Raw genomic sequence first — 6371 nt, 5'->3', positions numbered from 1 at the left:
ACATCTATTCAGAATTATAGTCTGAGCTTTTGTTATGCAAAAGGTAAATGAGGGCAACATGAACTCTGTGAGAGAGTCAGGTTTGTTTTTTTTTTTCTTTTTCCCTGGGGTAATCTGTCAAGATACTGGTTACTGTCAGGAAACCAGGAGTCTTTTGAGGATGTGCTGGTTTCTTTTTTGGGGGGTGTGGGGAGACAGTCCAGTGGAAAAAAGATACCAAGTGCAGTAAAATACACTAGCTGCATTAACCAAAATAAATGTTCCCACATTTGAATATCAGGTTTTATAAAAATGGCGCATGTGTGTGTGCACACGTGCATGCAAGCAGGGGCATACCAGTATACAAGAAGGGGGGATTCGCGTAAGTAAGAGGCTAGAAAGATACGTGTCACAGCACTGTTCATGTGTTACCTTAACTTTGATGCTTTCAAAGGCATTTTATGAGATCCCTGCCGGATGGTGAGCGAGTCGTTTGTGTGTTTCCTTGCATGTCTGTTGGCTTGGGATTTTAATGAATTCAAACTGATCTAATCTGATGGATTATCAAGTTTATTAACCATAAAGAAGGACCTAAGTCCAGACTAACGGAGACTGCAACCCCAACTTTGGTATTTACACTTATGGGAGGGTATAGAGCCAATAAAATCCTTGCCTGCTCATTCAGAACACCTCTTTCATCTTGAATTTCATTTGAGGGCAAAATATGTCATATTTCAGTATTAAATCTCAGTCATGCTGATCAGAAGCCCGAAGAGCTTGACCCGTTTGACCACTCACTCCTCAAACTCCTCAAGCTTTCAGGCAAAGCAAAATAGCTTGAAGACCTCCGTAAAATAAAGCAGGGTGATCTGTCAAACAAAGTACCAACATTACAACAAAAAACCCCTGCGTTTGCTCATCAAGCCTCACACCTCTAAACAAAGTGCACAAAAAGCCCTCCATAGCTGATGCAGCCCTTGTTCAGGCTTTTTGGAGGTCACAGGAGAGGCAACAGTTGGATGCATATGCTGTGTTTAACTGCAGTGGGTTGATCACTGCTGTACGTGGAGTTCCCTTTGCTGCTCATGGGCAGAGCCTCTCATCGACCAACAGCTAGAAAAGAGTTGCTTGGGAATGTTTCAACAAAAAGTATTTTGTCAGGGCTGCTGAATAAAAACTTCTCAAGAAAGACTTGCCTTTGACTAATTTATCTCCTTGAAAAAACTATTGAAAAGCACAGGAGTCGTCTAAATGTCTCCCTTTGTACTTTCAAAGGAAAATTGGGGGGGAAGGTTCTCTTTAAAAGCACTTTTCATTTCGTAATACAAATAAGCAATGTTTTAAAAAGCTGAAATAAAAATGAAAAAATGTTTGAAAGTCATTAAATGAAACCTGTTTTGGTTTGTTTTGTTGGGTTGTTTTTATTTCAAAAAGATACTTGATATTTTAACTACTTGTCCTGACATCAATGGATTTTTTTTTTTTACTGATTCAAGATAGTAAAATATTCAAAATCTTGAAAATTTCCCATGGGATAGAAAAAAACGTATCCTACCCAGCTCTACTAGAAATCACAACACAAAAAGACAATTCTGACTTTATGCCTGAACATGTTTTTTTTGGATGGTGAGCACAAAGGAGGTAAACACTACTTTTGGTGGATGCTTCAGGAAAATCAGATCTCTGCTGGAGCATATGGGTGGCAGATAAACTGGGCTGCAGGATGACGGGTCACGTGCGTTCTGTGAGATGATTCCCTGGGATAAAAAGGTCTTACTGTAATAGTGTACAATGGACAATTTGCTAGACCCTTCAAATAGTTATTTCTTAAGGCAGAAAGGCCAGTCCCCTTTGCTGGTGGCTGTCTCTAATATTATTATTTAATTACAATCATTACAGTATTGCAAAGTGCTCCCATAGCAAGGTAGGACTGACACATTTCCAATGAGGTGGGAGAGAAAGGGTTGGGAATAGGATGGGTAGCCCAGGCACAGGGACTCCAGCCCCAGCCTGGCTGCCCTAAAGACTGGCAGCTCCCGCCTGCCCTGGGCATTCATCCCCCCAGCCCTCTCTTCCCAAAGCTCCTTCGGCCCCATGCCTGCCTGAGGCTTCCCATGCATCCTTCCACATCCATCACCCCTACCTCCAATCTCACGCATGGGAAGCCCCCACTCTGTCCCAGCAGAGCCTCCAGCCCTGTGCAGCTCCCCTGCTTCAGAGCCACTTGAGCCTCCCTTCCCACCAGCACCTCCACCCCACCCCAAACTTCTTCCCCATGGCCCCAGACCCTTTCCCTGACTCCCTGCTCCCAAACCCTCTTCCCCCAGCTCTCTGTGCCCACTTTCTGTACAGGAACCCACCTCCCCAGCTCCAAACTTTCCCCATCCCAGAAGTCTCTCCTGTCTCCATCTGGCCTCAAATGCAGCAGATGATTAAAATTAATATAATTAATCCCATTCTGTCTGTGCTAACGGAGACAAGTGCAGGCACTAATTCATGCTCCTGCCCCTTGATGTAATGTTCACTCTTGGCCCCCAGCCCACTACCCTTTCCACTGGAGGGCTTTTCTCCTTTTGGCCCCTTTCCCTGTCCCAGGGTCCCACCAGAGACCCTTGGGACCCCTGGCGTGTGCAAGGTTTGGCCCCGTCCCGCAGGCCACGGGCTACTGGCTGCCCCGGTGCTGCCTCAGCTAGCCAAACCTGCCTCCTTGCTTCCTCACAGAGCTGCCTGGGCTCCCGGCAGTGATTTCCAAAATCCAGACAGGAGCTGCAGCTCAAACTCCACCAGGATCGAGCCTGGAGGGAAGAAAAAGTGGACATGTCTGGGAAAAAGGAGCTTTGTGGTAATTCTGCAGCAGGCAACCAGACTTTTAGGATGGGAGCCGATTTTCTAGAGGCTTGAAAGGGGACAGGGAGCCCAACATCCATGGGCAATGGCAAGTGCGAACACAGCAAGAGGAGGGTGAGACGAGTCCTAATCTGCCTGGTCGGATCCACATCTCACACCAGATGGATGCTGTCCAGGACAACAAATTACAACTTCTTCTGACTCACAGCCTGGGGCTGGCAGTGGCCATAACTGCAGGGGTGAGGGGTTCCTCAGGGAGTGCATGGAAAGGCAGAGCTTCTCCCAAGCACCCTGGTGAGGAGCAGGGGTGGCTGGCTGGGATAGGTGGCCTGAGGGGCCGAGGGCGGCATCCTCAGCTCTCCTGTTGGAGCGCTTTTGTCTCCATTTTGGTAACGTACCAGCTCCAACACTGCACAGGCATCAGATCTACAAGCTCTGACCTGGGCATCTCAGAGACCTGCCAAGAACACCATGAGGGCATGCATGTGGAAGACAGGAGAAAATTAAACAAAATAAAGACCAAGGGAGACTCAAATGCTCCAAACACTAACAAACAGAAGTGAGAAATGTTGCTGCCCTCACCTGAAGCAGAGTAAATGGGTGCAGAGCGGTGAAATTGGGCTGTTGCTGAGCGAGCGAGGATGGGGCTGCCAGGCACGATGGTCAAATGGGGGGACACCAGAAAGCCATGACCATGGTGCCCACTCCTTGGGTGTCTGGCACGTCACCATTGGGAGGGATGAGGATGGACGTCCTAGAACCCGTTGCAGCCGGGGGAGCCGGGTCGCGCGCCAGAGCTGCGCTGCCTGCATGCCTCGGGCAAACCATCTCAGACCTTTGGGCTTGGTTTATTGTTTGGTAAAACAAAGGTGATAATATCTGCCTCACAGGGGAGTTGTGAGGCTTATTAATGTTTTGTCTAGTGCTTTGAGATCCACTGAGTGAAAGTCCTTTATGACTATTTTATTGTTATTGTATGGAGATCAAAGTAAGAGCTCTAATCTAATGCCATCCCTTTTATGTTTATACCACCCACTTGTATCGAGAAGTCAACCTGCCTGCAGAGTCTCTTTTCAGCCTCTTGGTCTTTCAAGGCTGCGAGTGTTTGTTTGTCAGTAAGGTTTTCCAGGGTAACTGGCTGCTAGTCAGTCATAGTCTGAACGTGGTAAAAGAATGAGGGCAGACACAAAATTGCATCATTATTTAGCAGGGCTGGAAGTAAACCATTGAGCTCAGTATTTTCTCTAGTTGTGTGCTATGTTAAATAGATAGGTGTGGCAGGCCACAAATGTACAGCACCAAGGCAGTGCTCTATCTGAAATAATTTTTAATTTATTGGTGTTCAACCTTTGGTCCTTTTATTATGCATGGGGGGTGTTCTTGTAAGTTCATATATATATACAGGTATACATATGTGTTTTTAAGCCACAGAAGTCTGCAAGTCACAGAACAGAAGACAGCAAATGGGTAATTCATGGATTTTCCTTACCCTGTTTGAAGGAGCTAGTGTCAGAGTGTGATCTAATCCTACAGAGATATTTTTTTTTCCTGTAAGGGAGAGCTACTGCTGGGAATCTCAATTTATTAAGTGTATGTACTTGTTTCTTCTTGGACATCAATTTTACAAAGTGCCTTAATGTGTGAACTGTACATAAAGGGTCCAAGATGTTGAAGGGTGACAGTAAGTGCTCTGTTGACAGGAGACTGTGTGGTCCAATTATTACTAGGAAAAAAAAAAAGCAAAAGCAAAAAAAAAAAAAGAGTATGCAACTTCATGTCCAAACCTGAATGAAAAGGAGGAAAAACATGAGGTCTATAGAACAAGTCATACTCCCGTTCTTGGAAGAAGACCAAACCCCATGGCAGATATGTTTATTTTAATACTTTTATTGTGTTTTATATTACTCTAAAACCTGTTCATCTGAAGTTCAGTACCAGAGGGTACAGCTCCCACAACCAACCTAATTCTCCACTTGTGCAGCGATTCACACCTGCTTGGGTATGAAATGTAGTGCTGTCTGGGTAATGGAGTTTTCTGTTTAGTGACTGAACTGAAAAGGGGGAACAACAAAGATTTAAGAAAGTAAATTGTCCCACAGTGGAAATGTCTCGATTCTTGGTAAATCAAAGAGCAGCGTGTTTTATTTTGGATCGCTCTCAAAAGATTCTCTGGAGTCAAAACTAAATATTTGGGGTGGAGGGGATGTTTTGTTTCAGGTTGCTTGCACTTTGTAGTAAGAAACAAAGGAAAACCAAACCGTTAAAACAACAACAAAAAGATCTTTTTAAATGAACAAGAAATCAAGATGAAAACTTTGGAGTTTCACTTCAGAAGTGCTGAAACAATGCGTTTTGATGCTCTGGAAATGTCTCTCTTGCTGTCTTTTACCTCACCTAAAACTGATCACTGAATTCAGCTCAAATTTGTGAAGTTTCTGACTGCCCAAGCCTGTGTTTTTGACTCATTTTTACTTGGCAGAGCAAGTAAGAGCATGTGTTTAAGTACTTTTTATAAATGGAGAACTCAAATAATTCACAACTGTGGGATTTATCATGGAGCAATTCCACAGCCTCATCTATCAGCAAACCAAGGTCCTACCTCATGAAAAAGCAAAAAAGTGCATATATCCTGGTGAAAATAAATAAGAGTCTGAGGATTGCAGGCACGTCCTGTGAAAATACGCAGGTAATCAAAACCCGCATTTTCCATTAGAAGAGTAAGGGGTAGGATTTTTTTTTTAAACTATTTGTGCAGTTCAAATAAAAACATGTGCAGCAGATGAACTGCGACCACAGGGACACTTCAAAGAGACACCAATGCTAAGGCAGGTGTGAAATGGGTTGTAACTGCAGAAAGAGGTTTTGCCTACCTATGATTACCTGTCTACTTTCAGTGCCTCTGTCAGCTGCCGTATGTGTGTCTATCTATTCATATAGGTAAGTATATTTACATGTGTAATCTATTCAACAGTGCCAATACCCGTTTTTAACCATTCAAAATGGTCTTCTACTGCAAGAAAACCCAAACCCACATGACTGTCAGCTCTAAGCCCTTGACCTTGAAGGATTCCTGGGGGTACGTTTTTGAACTAGCATTCAACATCAGTAAATCTTGCACTAATACCCTTAGCGACTCGTAGCCTTTATCTGTCTTTTTAGGGTCAGATTTTCCAAAGTCCTGAGTGTTTGCCTACCTTTCCTCTCCCAACAAGGCCCTCCCCTGACTTCAAAGGCACAAGAGACAGGCCAACACAAATTGCTCTCGAAAATCCCACCCTCATCTATTTGGTTGTTCTCCCCGCCCCATCTGAGCATCTCCTGTTACCCCGGGCAGCAGCACACGCCAGCTGCAGGTAGCACAGTCCTGACTTGTACAGTAAATGAAGAAAACTACGCGCTGCTGCCCTGATGTGCATACAGCATTTCAGCAAGTTGTTGGTTAGAATGACAGTAATTTTTAAAGATGATTGTGGGATTACATCACAGTAACTACTCCCCTCCGGGGTGGGTGTCACTGCTGCATTATAGGTGAGAAATTATCTTTT

This window comes from Aptenodytes patagonicus, chromosome 1 (assembly GCF_965638725.1).
Source record: "Aptenodytes patagonicus chromosome 1, bAptPat1.pri.cur, whole genome shotgun sequence".
NCBI classification, from domain to species: Eukaryota; Metazoa; Chordata; class Aves; order Sphenisciformes; family Spheniscidae; genus Aptenodytes; species Aptenodytes patagonicus.
Note: the sequence above shows the minus strand (reverse complement) of the source record.